This window comes from Triticum aestivum, chromosome 6B (assembly GCF_018294505.1).
Source record: "Triticum aestivum cultivar Chinese Spring chromosome 6B, IWGSC CS RefSeq v2.1, whole genome shotgun sequence".
In the NCBI taxonomy this organism is placed as follows: Eukaryota; Viridiplantae; Streptophyta; class Magnoliopsida; order Poales; family Poaceae; genus Triticum; species Triticum aestivum.
The window spans coordinates 729,711,480-729,734,257 of record NC_057810.1 but is presented as its reverse complement, the minus strand read 5'-3'; the positions used below and the strand labels follow the sequence as shown (position 1 = coordinate 729,734,257).

The following is a 22,778-nucleotide window of genomic DNA, read 5'->3' as shown; positions in this document are numbered from 1 at the left end:
GTCCACAGTTAACCGAGAGTTTAATTTCTTATGTAGGGAAAGGCTGTAGTGCACCTGCAGGCACTAATCCTGAGGGAAGCTATGTGCCCTCATCCTCTTCTGTTGCTAAATTATTACGCAGCGCCACAAGCCAAATAACTGATTGGATCTCGCGTGTCAGAAAAAGTAAACGTGAAGAGGAGGGGCCATCTCATTGTAACATGCCGCCTTTTCAGATTAAAGATAGCATTTCTAAGAGGATCAATGAAACAGTGAATCTTCTGCACAGTAATGGAAATTTTGTGCAGAGGGCTCTTCAGCTTGAGACCTTGCCAGAATATTCAAGTAAGAGTCAGAATATTGCCAGGAATGCTGGCATGACAACTTCTCTTTCAACTGAATGTCAGGTGTACGGGAGGGATGCAGAAAGAGACATGATAATAGACCTGTTGATAAAGGGGGGATCTGGTGATCTGAATGTTTTGCCAGTGGTAGGCACTGGTGGAATTTTTAATTTAGGAGAAACAAATGAGATATGTCACTCCGTTAAGGTCCCAAACCTATGGAATTTTTAATTTTTATATTCAACTTTGTACTTGTTTAAATAGTTGTATAATAGTATAGTTTTAATTAGTAGAATTTTCTATGACTTAGATATCTTAGTTAACAAAATAAAATTGTTGCTAAATAATACATATAACATTCTCTATTTGTCATGATGTTTTAATGTATATCAATAAAATTTTGCTTCTCCTAAATTTATTTTATGATATAACAAAAATTTCCTTCAAAGCAATATTTAAATATTTTATTAACTATATTGTTTATAAATATATATTTGCATGTGTGTGTGTGTGTGTTTCTATATATTTTTATCATTTTACACCATGACAATTCGTAAAGCATATAATCTAACAAAAATATTAATTGTGTTCTCTAGAGTATTACTAATAGATATGCTTATATAAACTTCTAGGGTATGCCAAATGAGTCATGGAAGTTGGTTTCATTAATGAATAGACAACATGTGCATGATTTATATTTGTACTTCAAATAGCATAACTATTGTAATAACAGAAGAACATAAAAATTGATTATTTTTTGTATTTGTTGAGGGATTGCTTCCAGCGATTCGATGCCTTGGATCTGGCCCTCCCGGCTAGCCATTTCACATCCACCAAAGCATGCCAGCCTCTTGCTTTTTTCTCCTCCAATTGAAGAACTGCTTCGTCGCTCTTCCGGACGACATGCATCCAGAACTCCGTTCTTGCAATCCTGCATCCGGAGAACCACCAAACACGTCGGCTTCCCCTTGCTCCGCTCACCTCTAATGGAAGGGGTTCTTTGAGCTACTTCATTGCTTGCCTCTAATGGAAGGACACCAACATCGAAGAAATGAATTAATGTGCCAAGGTAGAGAGAATTAGCAGAGGTAACATACATAGGTATGTGACGGGTGGGTTGCTTGCCTCGATCTTCTTGGCGACGTGGAGGATAGGCCTGATCTCAATTTTGAAGTCAACCAACTACCACTAATGCATTAAAATAAACTAAAAACAAGCAAGCTAATTTTGACTCAGTGCACATAACTAGAGTGGATAACTAGAGTCATAGATATAGGCACAAACATACCAAGAAATACATCAAAATGCATGCACGATACATTAAGAAAAGAGAGAGCGGACAGAGCAGATGGGAGGGGATATGGCAGTGAAGGGTGGGTGGTTCAGGAGGGCGGGAAAAGTTAGTGTTTATAGATAATCTCACCACCAAAATAGGTCTCCGATAATAGATCCACACACAAAGAACCAAAATCCACTAACAGTTCGAAAAGGAACCAAAATTTACACCACCAAGACATCACTCCCCTAAGAACCACAACAAATGCTCTACAAGATCTTCAAAGAAGATAATTTGGAATTAATCCAACACCAAACTAGTCAAACCACAGCACAACCACAACCAATGGACAAACCATATCGAAAAACGGAGAAGAAATGGACTTACTGGGCCGAGAAGATAAGGGTATCTATAGCTCTTCATGGTTGCGTGACGTTAATGGGTACAAAACCGAACCTGATATTTGATCCACAAAACCATCAAATAAAAGAAATAATCAAAATAAATAAGGAAATAACCATGAATCTTGGTGACAGATCCAACGGTCAGAAAAATTTGCTGACGCAATGAAAAACGCGGGAAGTAAATAATACTCCTGTGCGGTTGCTCGTGCCTGTGGGCAAACCACATTGGAGTAAGCGGCCCTTGTCGGGACAAAGGGGGCTCCGGTCATCCACTCTCAGTTTTCTCTTACATGGTAGTTTCCCACCTTTTTGTGAGTGAGAAACCTCTAATTTTTTAAAGTTCTTCAAATTTGAACTTACAAAATTGCAAATTTAAGTTTGTGCAAGTTTTAAATTTCAGAAGGTCAGTCTCTGAAAGTTAAAATTATGATTTTTTCATAAACCCTAATATTTTACATTAAAAAATAATCATGTCTTTACATGAGTGGGAAGTAAGAAATCAAGAGGTTTACAAAATTTCATTTGATTTCTTTTTTGCAAATTATTGGTTTGATTCTTTAATCTTGGGCGCTAGTGTAATGCACCACCCGGTTTATCTTTGCACTGTGGTCGGAGCAAGGGAACTCCCTAGGGATTTACTCACATATGCTTATTTGTATACGAGCAAGTGTATTTATACAATTTTTTTTGGCAATATATGGCCTTTTGCTAATGTTCGTATTCGAGGAATAGAAGGTGCAGAAGGAAGTCAAGTGAACCAAAACTGGTTCCTTGCTTTTGACCTATTTTGAAATTTTTTTGCAGTTAGAGTAGATTGGATGGGTTTTTGTTTTAGCATAGGAGATTGGAAGTTGAATTTACTACACCTATAAAAGGAAGAGAGGGGGCAGATCCAATCAATCAGGCCCCTCTATCTGCAAAATCTAAAGGTCCCTAATCTTCCCGTGGTTAATGCAGCAAGCCACACATTAAGCCACTAATCCTCCATCGCTAATAATCACGAAAATAAAAAGTGCTGCACAGAACGTGCACGTCGGTACGACCTTTCGCCAGCTCTCCTCCAAACAGGCGAGCGTTCGCCGAACGAGGGTGCGGGTGTCAGAGCGTGCTGTGATCTCAAGCAACAGATCCGCCGGGAGTACCCAGTCGATCTACGGCGATGTGTATGCCATGACGTCCATCATTGCTGTCGAGCGTTTTAAGTCGATGCGGCGACAATTCGCTTTTTGTATTGATCTTTTTTTCCTTTTAGGGGTTGCTGTCAAAATCACTAGTTGAGGAGTACTCGTTGCAAACTCACTCCAACCTCCCCGGGTTGCGACAAGGGGCGCGCTGCATGTGCGCCACTTGTCGCAACCTGGGAGTTTTCCTTTTTTCGTAGATCTGTTTATTCAAAACGTTTTATCTCTTAAATCGTGTGTTCAAATCTCGAACCGCTTTCACCGTTGAATTCGTCGCGTCGAGATCTTCAAAACTAGATCCCATGTTGATAGATTTTGACAAACTTTTTTTTCACAAAAAAACCGAACGAAAAAACCAAACCGAGAGCACTGATTTTTCCCCTTTCCGAAAGAGGCATACCCGTGCCTCTCACGAAATCACAACCGTGCCTCTCGCGGAAGCAAAACCATGACTCTCGAGGAAGAAAAAAAGAAGAGAAAACACATCCTTTTCCGTTTCCGAGGAGGCACGGCCGTGATTCTCGCGAAAGCACAACTGTGCCTGGAAGCAAAACCGTGACTATCGTGAAAGAAAAAAAAACAGAAAACACGTTTCTTTTCCGTTTACGAGGGCACGGCCGTGACTCTCGCGAAAACACAACCGTGCCTCTCGCAGAAGCAAAACCGTGACTCGTGAAAGAACAAAAAAAACAAAAATCACATTTTTTTTTGTTTCCGAGAGGCACGGCCGTGACTCTCGCTAAAGCACAAGCCTGCCTCTCGCGAAAGCAAAACCGTGACTCTCGTGAAAGGAAAAAAAAATAGAAAATGCATTTTTTTTCCATTTCCGAGAGGCACAGCCGTGACTCTCGCAAAAGCAAAACAGTGCCTCACGCGGAAGCAAAACCGCGACTCTCGCAAAATGGAAAAAACGTGTTTTTTTGTGCAATTTTTTATTTTTATTTTTTTAGTGAAAGGCTAAGGAAGACCGGTGGAAAACCAAAACATCGAAACCCCCCGAAAAAAACCATTTCAAAAGCCGAAAACGCGTGTGAATATATATAAAAAAACCCGGAAGGAGCGTCCAGAGTGATGGGGTTATGTACCTAGGGTAGGGTCATGGACCTGATCCAAGTAACTTACCCCAGGACATCCTTAGAAGAGGTCGCCTTCCAGTCGACCAACGAGGATTCACTCGACTGGCCTGAAGGACTCGACCACGAAGACTCACTCGACCACCAGGAGGTCAAGAGGCACTCCACACTGCAACGGCCTGTAATCAAGTAGACTTTATGATAGTAAAGGCACTTTATGTGGGGCGTTACCAGTAACGCCCCAGACTTAACTCACCTTAAACCCTCTCCTACGTGGGCTGGCTGGGGTCCTGGCGCACTCTATATAAGCCACCCCCCTCCACAGGCAGAGGGGTTCGGCACCTTGTAGCTCATATACACATAATCCACTCGACCGCCTCCGGGCTCCGAGACATAGGGCTGTTACTTCTTCCGAGAAGGGCCTGAACTCGTACATCCTTTGTGCTTACAACCTCTCCATAGCTAGGACCTTGCCTCTCCATACCTACCCCCCACTCTACTGTCAGGCTTAGAACCACGACAGTTGGCGCCCACCGTGGGGCAGGTGTTTTAGCGATTTTGTGGAGAAGTTGCGATTCTTCCGAGTACTTTCATCATGGTGTCTGCTGGAGTTTTGGTCGAGGGTCAAGAGATCCGTCTCGGCACTCTCACCTTCATCGCCGACGACTCCGCATGGCTCCAGGAGGCTCCACTCGACGTAGATGCGCTCCCCGTCTGCGGTGCGACGCATTTTCGCGCATGTGTCCGCGGCGTTCTGCTGCGGCAACCGTCGACCCAGTATCGGTCGGCTCCTCCATCGTCCACCCTCCCGGTCTCCCGCCAGCGCAAGCGCTCAGGCCGGTCGAGGCTTCAGCGATGGGTGAGTCACGCGGTGGCTCGCCAATCGGCCACTACCCAAGTTGCGGCAATCGAGCCCAACGAATCTCTCTACGGCTTGTTCGATCAGTCGACTGGCTCCGTAGAGACTGCATCCGAGTGCGGAAGCAGTGATCCAGCGGCGGAAATCTTGATGGTCGACGGGCCCCACAGCCCTCCTGGCTTCGCCCGTGGTGGTGGAGCAGGTGACGGCGGCGACCCTGCACGAGGCTACGAAGAGTACCAGCCCGAGCCACTCGACTCTCTGCAAAGAGAGGAACTTCGCCGCAGGAACGAGGATCCCCTGCGTATTCCCATCGCAGGAGAAACCCCCGAGGCTCGTGCCTTGGAGGAGGCGCGTCTGGCCAATTTGGCCGAGCGCACTCGACTGGAGAACCTTCAGCGAGCACTCGACGAGCGCGCACGGCAACGAGTTCCCGACACCAGTCGACGTCAACTCTTCCCGCCGACTCAGGTATATCGAACCCCAATTCAGAATTTAGCAGCTGCGGCCCGTATAGCAGAGTCCATCCAGCCTTCGCAGTCGGAAGCTGGCAGAGGTTTGCTGCAGATCAGGGATCTGCTCCGGGCAGCAGGAGATCAGAATTCAGCCGTGTCTCAGTCGCGCAACAGAATTCACAGTCGATCCGTCACTGTGAATACGGTTCAGTCGGCTCACAGCCCCAGATCGCCTCCGCGGCACGAAGGGCGCGAGAATCGGCGAGATCAATATGGCGACAGATTCGACCGAGATGATAGGCGTCGAGTGCCCTATTCCCCTCCGAGGGGTGGGTCTTACGCTCCTCGGCAGCCAGATGATAGGCGTCAGTACAGTACAGGGCGTAGGGTTCCAGTTGACCCTAGAGAACCAGGCTTCGACGCGCGGTCCATTATCGTGCAAGGGTTGGTCGACCGGAACAGAGCCCATCGAGGTGCACTCGACAGAGATGTACCCACAAACAGTCGACTGCATGTTTCTGGTCCTGAATGTTTCAGCAGAGCTATCAGAGCCGCAGTTATTCCTCCCAATTTCAGGTTGGCTACAGGAGTCAGCAAGTTCACTGGTGAGTCTAAGCCTGAAACTTGGCTTGAAGACTACCGAGTGGCAGTTCAGATCGGTGGTGGGAACGACGAGGTGGCCATGAAACACTTGCCTCTCATGCTGGAAGGTTCTGCCAGGGCATGGTTGACTCAATTACCTCCTAGCAGCATTTACACTTGGGAAGATCTGTCCCGAGTGTTCATCAGAACGTTTGAAGGGACTTGCAAGCGACCAGCTGGATTGACAGAGTTGCAAGTCTGCGTGCAGAAAACTAATGAGACTCTCAGAGAGTATATTCAGAGGTGGATCACTTTGCACCACACTGTAGAGAATGTGTCCGATCATCAGGCAGTCTGCGCCTTCAAAGATGGTGTCAAGAACAGAGAACTGAGTTTGAAATTTGGTCGAACCGGTGACATGACCTTGAGTCGGATGATGGAGATTGCTACCAAGTACGCCAACGGCGAAGAAGAAGACCGACTCCGAAGCGGCAAGCACAAGCCGAGTCAGTCGGAAAAAGGAAACACCAGTCGGAAACAGAAGCGGAAGGCTGAACCGGCAGCTCCTGGAGAGGCTCTGGCCGTGACTCAAGGAAAGTTTAAGGGGAAACCAAAAGGATCCTGGAACCCCAAGAAGGTAAAGGATAAAGAAGGGAACGACGTGATGGACATGCCATGTCACATTCACACGAAGAAAGACGAAGAGGGGAATATCATTTACCCAAAGCACACCACTCGCCAATGTCGACTCCTGATCCAGCAGTTTCAGGGAAAACAGTCTAAGGACAAGGAGAAGGAGTCGGACAAGGCCGAAGACAAAGAGGACAGTGAGGGAGGATATCCGCATATCAACTCCACTCTGATGATCTTTGCAGATGTGGAAAGCAGAAGTCGACTGAAAGTGATTAACCGAGAGGTGAACATGGTTGCCCCAGCAAAGGCAAATTATCTGAAGTGGTCTCAAACACCCATCACATTCGACCAATCTGATCACCCGACTCATATTGCCACCCCTGGGAGGCAAGCTTTGGTGGTCGATCCAGTTGTCGAAGGCACTCGACTGACAAAGGTGCTGATGGATGGTGGAAGTGGGCTGAACTTATTGTATGCAGACACATTGAAAGGTATGGGCATTCCGATGTCCCGACTGAGCACTAGTAACATGAGCTTCCATGGAGTTATACCAGGGAAGAAGGCCGAGTCACTCGGCCAGATAGCTTTGGACGTGGTGTTTGGTGATTCGAAGCATTTTCGCAAAGAAAAGTTGACGTTCGAGGTCGTGGATTTTCAGAGTGCATATCATGCCATTTTGGGGAGACCAGCCTATGCACGGTTCATGGCTCGACCATGTTACGTGTACCTCAAATTGAAGATGCCCGGTCCCAAAGGTGTGATCACTGTCACCGGTGATAGGAAAAAGGCAGAAGAGTGCTTTCAGAAGGGCTCCAAGATTGCCGATTCCCAGGTGACAGCAGTCGAGTTCGAAGAATACAAGCAAAACGCAGATCCGAGTGACTTGCTGCGATCCAAGAAGCCCGCCACAGAGTCTGCATTCCAGTCGTCCGGTGAGACGAAGCCTGTTCACATTCACCCGACCGACCCCGAAGCAGCTCCGACCCGCATCTCCACGACACTCGACCCAAAATAGGAAGAAGCGCTCATCCAGTTCCTCCGTGAGAACTGGGACATTTTTGCATGGAAGCCCGCTGACATGCCAGGTGTTCCCAGGGGGCTGGCTGAGCATCGCTTAAGAGTTGACTCATCTGCCAAACCAGTCAAAGAGCATCTTCGGCGGTCCGCCGTCCAGAAGAGAAAAGCCATTGGTGAAGAAGTGGCTCGACTGTTGGCGGCAGGATTTATCCGAGAGATATACCACTCCGAGTGGCTCGCTAATGTCGTCATGGTTCCTAAGAAGGACAAGTCGCTCCGAATGTGCATTGATTTCAAGCACATCAACCGGGCCTGCCCGAAAGATCACTTTCCTCTCCCTCGCATAGATCAAATCGTTGACTCGACCGCGGGATGCGAGAGGTTATCTTTTTTAGATGCTTACTCCGGGTACCACCAGATCCGTCTGTACGGGCCCGATGAGGTAAAAACAGCTTTCATCACTCCATTCGGGTGCTTCTGCTATATCACCATGCCATTCGGCCTCAAGAATGCCGGAGCCACATTTATGCGAATGATTCAGAAGTGTCTACTCACTCAAATCAGTCGGAATGTGGAAGCTTATATGGATGATATTGTTGTCAAGTCACGAAAAGGGTCCGACCTGCTCGCTGACCTCGCCGAAACATTTGCCAACCTCAGAAGGTATGATATCAAGCTCAATCCATCAAAGTGCACATTTGGAGTTCCTGGTGGCAAGTTACTCGGTTTTCTCGTTTCCGAACGGGGAATCGACGCTAACCCAGAGAAAATTGGCACCATTCTCCGAATGAAACGCCCTGTGCGAGTGCACGATGTCCAGAAGCTTACTGGATGCTTGGCCGCATTAAGTCGATTCATCTCACGACTCGGTGAAAAGGCATTGCCTCTTTACCGACTGATGAAGAAGGCAGACAAGTTCGAGTGGACTCCAGAAGCTGATGCAGCGTTTGCCGAGCTAAAAGCTCTGCTCTCCACCCAGCCGGTGCTTGCTGCTCCAATCAGCAAAGAGCCTCTGTTGCTCTACATCGCAGCCACAGGACAAGTCGTCAGTACTGTGCTAACGGTCGAGCGGGAAGAAGAAGGAAAAGCTCTCAAAGTTCAGCGCCCAGTGTATTATTTGTCTGAAGTCTTGACTCCATCCAAGCAGAGATATCCTCATTATCAGAAGCTTGTGTATGGAATATACATGACCACAAAGAAGGTTGCTCATTATTTCTCTGACCATTCCATCACAGTCGTCAGCGACGCTCCACTATCAGAGATTTTGCACAACAGAGATGCAACTGGTCGAGTGGCTAAATGGGCGATTGAACTTCTTCCCCTTGATATCAAGTTTGAGGCAAAGAAAGCCATTAAGTCCCAGGCAATAGCAGATTTCCTCGCCGAGTGGATTGAACAGCAGCAGCCGACTGAAGTTCACTCGGAGCATTGGACCATGTTCTTTGATGGCTCTAAGATGTTGAATGGTTCCGGTGCTGGGGTTGTCCTGGTTTCCCCCAGAGGAGATAAGCTCAGATATGTGCTCCAGATTCACTTTGATTCCTCCAACAACGAGGCAGAATATGAGGCCCTCTTATATGGGTTGCGCATGGCCATTTCACTCGGCGTCCGTCGCCTGATGGTCTATGGCGACTCGGATTTAGTGGTCAATCAGGTGATGAAAGAGTGGGACGTGAGAAGCCCAGCCATGACTGGATACTGCAGTGCAGTGAGGAAGCTGGAAAAGAAGTTCGAGGGGTTGGAGCTCCATCATATACCCCGACTGAAAAATCAAGCAGCTGATGATCTAGCAAAGATAGGTTCCAAGAGAGAAGCCATTCCGAGTGGTGTGTTCTTGGAGCATATACACACTCCGTCAGTCAAAGAAGATCCTTTCACCGAAGAAACTCCACAGCCCAAGAGTGCCACAGATCCGACTGAAGTTGAAGTCCCAGCGGTGGTCGACTTGATCATGGAGGTTTTGGTGGTCATTCCCGACTGGACGATTCCGTATGTCGCATATATCTTGAGGAAAGAGCTTCCGGAGGATGAGGAAGAGGCCCGACAGATCGTCCGTCGATCTAAGGCCTTTACCATAATCAAAGGACAATTATACAGAGAAAGCGCGACTGGAGTCAGTCAGAAGTGCATAACACCAGAAGAAGGTCGACTCATCCTCAAAGATATCCACTCGGGGACCTGTGGTCATCATGCGTCCTCTCGGACCATCGTGGCCAAAGCATACCGAGCCGGATTTTACTGGCCAAAGGCGAATGAGATGGCAAAAGAGATAGTGGATAAGTGCGAGGGATGTCAGTTCTACTCGAATATGTCGCACAAGCCTGCGTCAGCTTTGAAGACCATCCCACTCGTCTGGCCTTTTGCAGTCTGGGGGCTGGACATGGTCGGTCCTTTGAGAACAGGACGAAGTGGCTTCACGCATGTACTGGTGGCAGTCGACAAGTTCACCAAGTGGATCGAGGCTAAGCCAATCAAGAGCCTTGACACCGGTACTGCTGTTAGCTTCATCAGGGAACTAATATTCAGATATGGAGTCCCGCACAGCATCATTACGGATAATGGGTCGAACTTTGACTCAGAGGAATTCAGAGCTTTCTGCGACTCCCAGGGCACACGGGTCGACTACGCATCGGTCGCCCATCCGCAGTCGAATGGACAAGCAGAGCGAGCTAATGGACTGATTCTTAAGGGATTGAAGCCTCGACTGATGCGTGATCTCAAACACGCGGCTGGAGCTTGGGTCGACGAACTTCCATCTGTACTCTGGGGACTGCGGACCACACCTAATCGGTCGACCGGAAGAACTCCATTCTTCTTGGTCTATGGAGCTGAAGCAGTCTTGCCGAGTGATCTTCTCCACAATGCTCCTTGAATTGAAATCTACAACGAAGCAGAGGCTGAACAGGCGCGGCAGGACGCAGTCGACCTTTTAGAGGAAGAAAGGGAGATGGCTCTGATCCGGTCGACCATCTACCAACAAGATTTGCGCCGTTTCCACGCCAGAAATGTGAGAGGTCGAGCCTTCCAGGAAGGGGATTTGGTTCTCCGAGTGGATCAGCACAAACCACACAAGCTTGCTCCTTCTTGGGAAGGCCCCTTCATCGTCACCAAAGTCCTCCACAATGGGGCGTACCGTCTTTACAACGTCGAGCGTAATATCGACGAGCCCCGAGCTTGGAACGCGGAGCTACTCCGCCCATTCTACACTTAAGTTTTATCACTCGGATGAGTTGCAATAAAGTACTTCTGTAGTTCATGGACCTCAAAATAATAGTGTCATAGTCCCTCCATAATTTTTGTCACTTTTTATTTCAGTGGGTGACTTAGCTGCGAATCCGTTTCGCCTAAGTTTGTAAAAATCCTACTGAGTGGTGAGCCAGACTCCCACTCGGAGGCTTAGCCGCGAATCCGTTTCGCCTAAGTTTATCAAAATCCTACCGAGTGGCAAGCCAGCCTTTCACTCGGGGGCTTAGCTGCAGTCCAAGGACTCGCCTAAGTTATAAAAATCCTACCGAGTGAAGAGCAACCCTCTCACTCGGGGGCTTAGCTGCAGTCCAAGCACTCGCCTAAGTTATCAAAATCCTACGTACCGAGTGAAGAGCAACCCTCTCACTCGGGGGCTTAGCTGCAGTCCACGGACTCGCCTAAGTTATAAAAATCCTACCGAGTGAAGAGCAACCCTCTCACTCGGGGGCTTAGCTGCAGTCCAAGCACTCGCCTAAGTTATCAAAATCCTACCGAGTGAAGAGCAACCCTCTCACTCGGGGGCTTAGCTGCAGTCCAAGCACTCGCCTAAGTTGTAAAAATCCTACCGAGTGAAGAGCAACCCTCTCACTCGGGGGCTTAGCTGCAGTCCAAGCACTCGCTTAAGTTATAAAATCCTACCGAGTGAAGAGCAGCCCTCTCACTCGGGGGCTTAGCTGCAGTCCAAGCACTCGCCTAAGTTATAAAAATCCTACCGAGTGAAGAGCAACCCTCTCACTCGGAGGCTTAGCTGCAGTCCAAGCACTCGCCTAAGTTGTAAAAATCCTACCGAGTGAAGAGCAACCCTCTCACTCGGAGGCTTAGCTGCAGTCCAAGCACTCGCCTAAGTTATAAAAATTCCACCGAGTGAAGAGCAACCCCCTCACTCGGAGGCTTAGCTGCAGCCCTGTGCTCGCCTAAGTTATAAAAATCCTACCGAGTGGTAAGCCCGACTTCCACTCGGAGGCTTAGCTGCGGCCCAGTGCTCGCCTAAGTGGACCGCAGGATAAGTCGATTGCAATAAAGGCGCCTTGCTTTGAACCTGCAAAAGACATCTCGAGCCGAAGACAATCGTATTCAAGCACCAAATTCAAATTTGAATCGACATCTAAAGGAACCGAAAGTGCTCAGGCTTCAAGCCCGTTAAGGTTTGTCGGTTACAATCCCACTCGGCATACCGAGGCAAATTTAAAGTATCGAGCCAGAAGAAGTTTTTTACCCCTCCTGTGGAGGGCTGGAAGGTGCAACGAATTCATCAAGGTCAATTCCGTCGGCGATCCGAGTGGCAGCTGCAAGGAAAGTTTCCATAAAGGACCTGAAGTCGTGCTTCTTGGTATTGGCCACCCGAAGGGCCGCCAGCTTCTCTTCTCGCGCATCTTTGCAGTGGACTCGGGCCAGACACAGAGCGACATCTGCACCACACCGAGCCGAGGACTTCTTCCACTCCTGCACTCGACCAGGGATTGTGTTCAAGCGGGCCATCAGCGACTCAAGGTCATTCTGAAGTGTCTCCTCAGGCCAGAGCGTCGAGTCGATGCGAGATGTGGCGGCCTTCAGCCTTGCGAGATAGTCCACGACAGCTGCAACACGAGACTCCAGTCGGAAAATATCCATGGCAACTTCGTCGTTCACAGGAGAATTGACGGGGTCGAGGTTTGGCTCCAGTCGGCTAGTTTCTTCTTCAAAGTTTTGACAAAATTCTGCAAGGGTGATCACTAAGTCAAGAGGATGGTCGAATGGAAAAATCACGATTGGAAACGTCTGCCAAGCATAGAGATTTACCTTCAAGCATAAGAAACAGCTTCTTGGCAAGTCCACTCAGGAAAGCCTCCAGATCAGTTTTCTTCCCAGTCAATTTGCTGACTTGGTCGGTCAGGGCAGCTTTATCAGTTTTCAGTCGACTGATCTCCTTGTTGGCAATCCCAAGAGCAGCTTTCAGATTGGCATTGTCTTGCTCAAGCTTGGTGACTGAAGCTAACTTCTCGTCAGCAAGCTTGGTCTTCTCAGCTAGCTCAAGGTCTTTCTTCTGTTGGGCCTCTCTTACCTTACCTGCAAGTTGCAGCAAGATCAGATTTTGAAACAAGCAAGGGAAAAAGCAATCGTCAGGGTCTCACCAAACATACCTTCGGTCTCCTCCTTTGCCTTTGTCAGCTTCTCCTGAACCAGCTTCAAGCTCAGCTCGACTTGAGTATGTTTTTGTTCCAGCTCTGAGTAGCGAGCCACAAGATCACAGGAGTTCTGCGAAGAACCAATCGACTAAATGTCAAATATAATTCACTTCCGAGTGAAAAAGGGAAAAACACACGTTTCTAAGACTACAGCCAAATACAAGCATTCGACCGTAGTCTCGGGGACTACACCCAGTGGGTGCACTCAGCGTGCCCCCACTAATCCTGTTGAAGACAAAGTCGACCAGTCGACCTCAAAAAAAAAGTGCGAGATGCATTCTCTAAGACTGTGATCAACTGCAAGCAGTCGACCACAGTCTCGGGGACTACACCCAGTGGGTGCACTCAGCGTGCCCCCACCGGTTTGTGAAATCCAGTCGACCAGTCGACTGACAGAAAGATCGACATCATAAAGCCTAAGGCCGACTGCCAGCAGTCGACCTTAGCCTTGGGGACTACACCCAGCGGGTGCACTCAGCGTGCCCCCGCTAACACGGAGTTTATTCGACACACCCAGTGGGTGACTACTATAAATTCCGGAAAAGAAAAGTTTTTGGTAGCATATCCAACAGAACAAACAGCGGTCGACTGACCTGGACATTGCTTTGGAGGGCAGAACTGGCGTCATAAGCTGCCTGGCTCGCATCCCGGATGGTCTTCAGCTGCTCCATCATGAGTCCCGCCTGGCGTATTGCCTCCTTCGCTGCGCCAGCTTGGTCCTCTGGGACGTGGTGCGTCGTGAAGAGGGAGGGCTGCTGAGCACTCGTCAGCGGATTTGCGAAGGACACCGTGTGTCGAGTGGTGTTCTCTTCCTCCACAGTCAGAATCTCAGGCGCCGTCACATCCTGAAGCACCTTACTGGCGGACGCTTTCCGACTCCTCCTGCGTGCCAGTGGTTCTTCATCCTCGTCATCATCAGGAAGATTGATAACAGTATTGGGTGGAGCTGCGGAGAAGAATCAGAATCAGAGATCGCGAGTCAGTCGACTAAGAACGGCGTCAAGAATACAGTACCTGGGTTCGAAGTCGCTGCGTCCTCCATCTCGTGGTCATCAGCCCGAGCTGAGGTTTCAGAAGTAGCAGCACTGCAACTCCAAAGGATCAGTCGACTAGCTTTAGCGTCGACCAGAGACAAAGTTCACACAAAATGAGAAGATTCAAACGACACAATTACCCTGATATGGTGGGGATGGACACCTTCATCTTCGGCAGGAGCTTGGTCGGCTTTGGCGGAGCCCCCCTAGGCTGCTTCGGCGCCTTTTCAGTCGGCGCTGGAGAGGTGGTCCTAGGGCGCTTGGTCGACTGCGTCGCAACCCCCTTGCCACGTTCAGTCGAAGGGTCGTGGACGAGCTTCGACCGCCTTTCCGAGCGCGGTGGCACGACCTCCTCCTCTTCCTCCTCGTCTTCGGCGTCATCATCATCGCCGTCGTCGTCATCATCGTCGTCGTCGTCCCCTGCAACGTCCGAGTCCCATTCCTCCTCGTCCTGGCTCTCGCCCCCACTCGCCTCACCCTCCTCAGTCGGAGTTTGTGCCCCATTGGGCATCGAGTACAGCTCGGTGAGGGCCTAGCAGATATCAAGACAATGATCAGTCGACCAGTCGGCAGAGTAGACAGAGATGAATGCGACAAGAATGCAGTGGAGAGCAGGGCAAGTGTACCTTATTTGGATCGCTGTTGTGGTCGAGTGGAGGAATCCTTCTGGCTCCGCGTGGGTTGTCCTTGTTTCCGGTGACGGCTGCCATCCATCTTTCCAGAGTGACATCGTCGACTGCTTCTGGATGGACTCTAGTCTCGTCTTCGGTCCCACAGTACAACCACATGCAGTGGCTCCGGAACTGGAGGGGCTGGATGCGACGCCTGAGGAAGACCTCCAGGAGATCCATGCCCGTCACTCCCTCCCGAACCAACTGCACCACGCGCTCCATCAACATCTTCACATCAGCTTTCTCCTCCGGGATCAACTTCAGAGAGGAGGGCTTGTTCACTCGGTCCATGGTAAACTGTGGGAGTCCACTCGACTGTCCCGGCGTCGACTGGTCCCGGCAGTAGAACCAGGTCGACTGCCAGCCTCTGACTGACTCGGGAAAGGTCATGGGCGGAAAGGTGCTCTTGTTCCTCACCTGGATGCCCAAACCCCCACACATTTGGACGACTCGGGTCTTTTCGTCGCCTGGACTCGCCTTCTTCACGGTCTGAGAGCGACACGTGAATATATGCTTGAACAAACCCCAGTGCGGTCGACAGCCCAAGAAACCCTCACACATGGACACGAACGCAGCAAGATAGGCAATGGAGTTTGGGGTAAAATGGTGGAGCTGCGCTCCGAAGAAATTCAAGAAGCCACGAAAGAAAACACTCGGCGGCAAGGAAAACCCACGATCCACATGGGTGGCCAAAAGCACACACTCACCCTCTTCTGGCTGAGGCTGCCACTCCTTCCCCGGAAGCCTCGCAGCTCCGTGGGGGATCAAGCCCTCGTTGGCCATGTCGAGAATGTCATTCTCAGTGATGGTCGACTGGATCCAGTCTCCTTGGACCCAGCCTTTCGGCAGGCGGGATCTGGACGAGGACCCTCCGCGGCTGGTGGATCTCCCCTTCGCCTTCTCCGACGCCGACGCCTTCTTTGCACGCTCCAGCGCCGCCGTCTTCTCCTTGGCCATGGTCGCCGGCGAGATGCGCGAAGGGAAGTGGTGCGGAGGCGAGAGCGAGCACGCTGGGCGGAGAAGAAGGAAACAGAGAAAGAGAGAGAATGCTGAGGCGCAGCACAGGAATCCTCGCCGGGCGCATTTATAAGGTCCCTTCCGAGTGGATGACAGGTGGGCCCGGTCGATCTAATCATATCTGGAGCAGTTATGCAGACGGGATACGTGGCGAAAAGGGCGGCGCGGAGATCGAGGCGTCCATGCCCCGTCCCATCCGAACGCCGCGGTCCGCCCCGCTTCGCGCGCGTCCCCAAATTTCGCATCCCGCGGAATCCGCGAACAGCAAATCAGTCTGTCAGGCGCGGCGTTTCCGGCGATCCGTCGCTCGGAGATCGTCGAAGCCTGAAAGATCACTCGACGCAAAAAACAGAATGGATCGAGTCGACTGAAGGCAAGTTGCTTCCTGTCGACGAAGAGATTCTTTGGTCCAGAACAGCGCACAACCAGAGCGCAAAAGTTAATCGGAAACGACATCAACTCTTTCTTCACTCGAAGCCTCAATCCATTCGGGGGCTAATGATGGGGTTATGTACCTAGGGTAGGGTCATGGACCTGATCCAAGTAACTTACCCCAGGACATCCTTAGAAGAGGTCGCCTTCCAGTCGACCAACGAGGATTCACTCGACTGGCCTGAAGGACTCAACCACGAAGACTCACTCGACCACCAGGAGGTCAAGAGGCACTCCACACTGCAACGACCTGTAATCAAGTAGACTTTATGATAGTAAAGGCAACTCACCTTAAACCCTCTCCTACGTGGGCTGGCTGGGGTCCTGGCGCACTCTATATAAGCCACCCCCCTCCACAGGTAGAGGGGTTCGGCACCTTGTAGCTCATATACACATAATCCACTCGACCGCCTCCGGGCTCCGAGACGTAGGGCTGTTACTTCTTCCGAGAAGGGCCTGAACTCGTACATCCTTTGTGCTTACAACCTCTCCATAGCTAGGACCTTGCCTCTCCATACCTACCCCCACTCTACTGTCAGGCTTAGAACCACGACACAGAGCGCGACACGTGGCTAATGGCTGAGAGTGCGCCAAGTGGTGCTGATCGTTGAGAGGCTCTCGAAGGAGGACTCGTTAATTTTTTTTAAGGGATTTTCTTTTGAGGTCTCGTTAACTAGTTGCTCTCGGTTGCTTTTTGTATCGATCAAGAGGTTTCCGTTCTCTCTCCATGTACGTACGGGGCAGGCCATTTTTTTAGGCTAACTGAGGCAGAAATATCTCACAATGGTATGTGGGCCCTGCCATAGGAGCGAGGCCCCAAGCAAAATAATATAGTCGTACGCTTGCAGCGGTACCATTTTTTCCAGTGGGCAAAGCTCCGCTGTTTTTAGCATCAGTTTATCTCTTTATTTTTTTTCCTTTTCCGTACTTACCTTTCTGTTCCCTCCGTCCGAAAATATTTGTTCAAGAAATGGATGTATCTAAATGTATTTTAGTTCTAGATACAACCATTTATATTAATTTCTATGACAATTATTTCCGGAGGGAGGAAGTATGTTGAAATTTTCAAATCTTCAGCGCACATTTCAAAAATGTTCAGGCTGAAAAACAAACCGCATGTCTTTGAGAAATATGTTCATGACATTTTTTAAAAATGGTATATGCAATGTAGATGTTCATGTAGATTAAATGTTTCATACCATTCAAAAAAAATGTTCAACATGTTTTACTAAATGCTTTAGATTTATTTAAAAAAGGAAAGAATATATATTTGAAACAGATTATCTCTTGCTTAATTGTGATTTTTCTTGAATGATTCAGCTTTTGTTAAATTTTCTATGCGGAAGGTAGAGGAATCTCTACCGTATGGAACTTTTATTACCTAAAAGTACTTACAGGATAATATTTGCTTTTACTTAAGTGGCCTTCATTTGTTCGTCCCCTGTTAACCGAGAGTTTAATTTCTTATGTAGGGAAAGGCTGTAGTGCGCCTGCAGGCACTAATCCTGAGGGAAGCTATGTGCCCTCATCCTCTTCTGTTGCTAAATTATTACGCAGCACCACAAGCCAAATAACTGATTGGATCTCGCGTGTCAGAAAAAGGAAACGGGAAGAGGATGGGCCATCTCATTGTAACATGCTGCCTTTTCAGATTAAAGATAGCATTTCTAAGAGGATTAATGAAACAGTGAATCTTTTGCACAGTAATGGAAATTTTGTGCAGAGGGCTCTTCAGGTTGAGACCTTGCCAGAATATTCAAGTAAGAGTCAGAATATTGCCAGGAATGCTGGCATGACAACTTCTCTTTCAACTGATTGTCAGGTGTACGGGAGGGATGCAGAAAGAGACATGATAATAGACCTGTTGATAAAGGGGGGATCTGGTGATCTGAATGTTTTGCCATTGGTGGAATTGGGAAGACGACGCTTGCTAGATATGTATACCATGATAAAAGAATTAAAGATCATTTTGATTGTCAAATGTGGGCCTGTGTATCCACTAACTTCGATGTAGTGGGTCTAACACTTCAGATCCTAGAGCATGTATGTGATGATAGATCGTATGAGAAAAAAACAGCTTGAATAAGTTGCAGGTGATCCTTTTGGGGAATGTTAGAAACAAAAGATTTCTTCTTGTATTGGACGATATGTGGGAAGACAAGGACAGCTGTGGATGGATTAAACTCTTGGCTCCATTGAAAAGTAACCAACCAAACGGTTGCATGGTACTAGCAACAACTAGAACAAAATCAGTGGAAAAAATGATAGGAACTATGGATGAAGTCACATTGAGTGGTCTGGATGAAAATGAGTTTTGGTTGTTCTTCAAGGCATGTGCATTTGGCAATGACAACTGTGAGCACCATCCTAGTTTGCAATCTATTGGGAAACAGATTGCTAAAGCACTAAAAGGCTGCCCGCTAGCTGCACGAAGTGTTGGTGCACTTCTGAGCACAGATGTTAGCTATAAGCACTGGACGACAGTTCGGGACAAATGGAATTCTCTTCAAGAATATGTTGACGATATTTTAGCCATCTTGAAGCTCAGTTATGATTATGTACCAGTCCACCTTCAACGCTGTTTCTCATACCGCTCTCTCTTTCCAGAGGACTACCGATTTAATGGGGAAATTTTGGTCTATGCATGGATATCACAAAGTTTTGTGCAGTGCGAAGACCCTACGATGAGATTGGAGGATATAGGGCAGAAATATTTGGATAGATTAGTGGATTTGGGCTTCTTCCAAAAAGATGGCTCACACTATTTTATGCATGATCTAATGCATGAATTGACAGGAACGGTTTCATCAAATGAGTGTGCTACTATACATGGATTGAAACCTGAGGCAATTAGATCAAGTGTTCACCATTTATCAATCATAACTACTGCTTTTGATAAAGATGAATGTGACACGGATCTCCTAATGAGCAGTTTGACAAAATACTTCAGAAGGTTGGGCCTTTGCAAAAATTGAGGACCTTGATGTTGTTTGGGCAAAGCAGCATACATTTATTAGGGTCCTTGCATACTTTATGCAAGAAGGCAAAATGTTTCCGGTTCCTAAGAATCTATGTGACAGGTGCTGACATCAGCTCTATAACCAGTTTGTTAAATCCATGCCATCTTCGCTATCTTGAATATGTTTGTGTACTCACACGGAATGTATGCATATATGGAGGCACAAGAAGGAATATATTCATGTATGGAGTCAACAGTAACACTGCGCTTCCTCAAGCTTTGACACAGTTTTATCACCTTGAAGTATTGGATGTGGGTATTTCACACAATCTTGCTGTGCCTACCGATATGCATAATCTTGTTAACTTGCGCCATCTTATTTCTCATGAGGAAGTGCATCATGCAATAGCTTGTGTTGGCAACCTGACGTCTCTTCAGGAACTAAAGTTCAAGGTTCAAAATGTTGGCAGTTTCGAGATAAGTCAACTTCAGTCCATGGATGAGCTTGTACAACTTGAAAATGTGAAGACTAAAGAAGAGGCGAGGGGAGCCAAGCTGTTAGACAAAGAGTATCTAGAAACATTGTCCTTGTCATGGGAGTATAACAGCACGAGCCTTCAACCAGAGGCAGCAAATGATGTGCTTGAAGGTCTCCAACCACATCAGGATCTCAAAAGTCTAGAAATAACAGGTTATGGTGGTGCTAGCTCCCCAACCTGGCTTGCGAGTACTCTCTCGGTTACCTCACCGCAGATACTTCATCTAGAGAACTGCAGCGATTGGAAATTTTTTCGATCTATTGAAATGCCTTCCCTTAGGAAGCTAACATTGATGAGGATGTTGAATTTGATGGAAATCTCAGTTCCTTCCTTGGAAGAGTTGACCTTGATTGATATGCCAAAATTGGAAAAATGTATTGGTTCGTATGGAATGGAATTGACTTCCAGTCTAAGGGTTTTGATGATCAAGAATTGCCCTCAACTGAATGAGTTCACTCTTTTCCAGAGTTACCTTGAATGAAGTAATTTTCTTCTCTCTAATTTTTCCCGTTCAAGACATTTGCAAATTCTTGGACACATACATTGATATATGATGTTGCAGCAACTGGCCAATCCTTCCACTAAGAGAAATGAGGGCGCTCAAGGAGTTGGAGTTGATGGACCTGCATGTTCTCAGAGAATTAACAGTTCCTTCTCTGGAGAAGTTGTTGTTGATTAGAATGCCAATCCTGGAATTTTGCAGTAGTCTAATGACTTCTCCACCTCTGCAATTTTTACCTTCCCAAGGAGATCAAAAGGAATGTACATCGAATCTCTGTGAACTCACCATCCATGATTGCCCTTGTTTGATAGTGTCACATCATCTTCCACCTTCTGGTCTAATTTCTGAGTTGTCCATCAGGGGAGTTCCTACACTTCCAACAATGAGAGTGATGGAAACACAATTCACTATCGAATCTAATGAGTTGAGTGTGCTGGATGATAGTATCCTGATATTCCATAACCTTAAGGCCATAACTTCGTTTGATATAGGGAACTGTCCAAATTTGGTCTCTCTTTCAAGTGAAGCTTTCAGCCAACTCATCGCTTTAGAATGTCCTCAGATAAAGTTTCTATCAATCAGTCAACCTAGAGAAACGGGAGGGACTAGCAGTTTGGGTTCAGCAGTGATGGCCTCACCCCAAGATGAACCGAAACTGAAACTGCCTTATAATCTCCTCTGTTCTCTCAAGATATTATGGATTCACGACATCCTGGATCTGAAGTTCTGTGGGAATAATAGAGACTTTGCAGGATTCACCTCTCTTACGGACCTAATGCTTCATGACTGCCCCAAGCTGGTCTCATCGTTGATGGGTGAAACAAATGATGATGGTACAGTGGAAGTTGGATTACTCCCACCATCACTTGAAGGCCTCGAAATCAGTCTTCTCCTAGAAAACTTTCAGTCCTTCACTCCTCAAGGCCTTCTCCACCTCAAAAATTTAAGTCTATGTAACGGCCCATGTTTGAAGTCTGTACAGCTGCATTCCTGTACGACCCTAAAGCAGCTGAAAATCTGGAGGTGTTTCCAGCTGGCTGTACTGGATGGCTTGCAGTATCTCAGCTCCTTTCTCAGCTTGAAGATGGAGATGAATCCGGAGGTGTCTTGTGCATGGGATCTCAAACTGCTGGAGCAAGAACAGGGTGGCAGTCAAATTCAGCTGTTTCCTTCGTCACTTGAAGAACTTAAGATCCAGAAGCTCACAGTTACTTTCTCATCGAGTTATGAAAAAATTCCAATCTGTTTTCTGCCACCTAATTACACGTGCATCCCATCTTGTTCGGTACTGTTGCTTACTGCTGTGCTTATTCTGATCAGCACATATGAATGCTGTTAACTATGCTCTCCTGCATGGTTCGACAAACAAAAATGTTGTTAACTAGCTAGAAACCTGGTAATTAATGCATTAAGGGTCAAAGGTTGGAGCTTTGGGTGGCTATGGTTGTCTGGTGGCGGCGGTTCCGTCGGGATTGGCATGGCTGGCATTGTCTCCGTTCCCCTCATGGGTGGAGCACACTGGTTGCGACGTGTTTGTCACAAGGCTGGCGGTACGGCGCCTTCGATCCGGCGATAGGGGATAGGGTTCCCCTTCCCAGCAACTGCAACACGTCCCGGCTGTGGGCTCCCGGTTCTTCTTTCTTCAACGGCCGACGGGCCTTGCTCCTCGACGTTCTGCGGTCCTCCTTGATGCCCTTGCCGGCCTTTCTTCAGCAGCTACTCCCGGTGGCCTTCCTGCAGCTTACTGGTGTCCTAAGTTGCGGCAGTATGGAGGATGTTGTGTGCTCATTGGCTTTGGGGTGGTGCTCTGTGGTTGCTCCAGGTCTCGAGGTCGGCACCTCTTCTGCTCTAGGGTGAGCGCTTCTCAGGTCTGCTGGGTCGACGCCTTTCGATCCTAGGCGAGAGGGAAGGGTCCCTCTGCGGCACGAGAGGAGGAAGATGCTTCGATCTCTTCATCCTGGGCGTCAGCCCAGTTCATGCCCACACTCTGTTTTAGCAGGTCCTCATCCTGCCTGATGGTTGCTTCCCTCGGTACCTGTTTGTTGCGGTCTTCTGCTAGTGCAAGCTATGGGCTTTGTTTCAATTTTCTTTCAAGCTTGTGCGCGGCGTTGAATTGTAAGCTCCCTAGAATGCTCCCTTGTATCGTTGGGCCGATGTGGTCTGTTGTGTGTCTGTAATTCCTGGCCGGTTGATGACTTTGTTAATTCAAAGTCGGGCTCTTCGCGAGCCTTCGTTCTAAAAAAAATATGTCTCGTGATGCAGTTTTGCTGTGGAAAAAGGATGGCAGTTAGCAATTGGTTTGTTGCTGAAGTATTGTTGTTTTGCTCTAGGATCGTTAATTACTCGGTAAAACCATGCAGTGGATTGCTGGAACCAAACCTCACATAGGAATAGGATGCTGAATATTATC

The 22,778-nt window shown here is 48.1% G+C and overlaps 1 pseudogene; it reads left to right on the top strand.

Annotated features, from left to right (window-relative positions):
* The window catches only part of LOC123139830 (probable disease resistance protein RF9), a 37,518-nt pseudogene that overhangs the window by 7,245 nt on the left and 7,495 nt on the right, over positions 1 to 22,778 (top strand).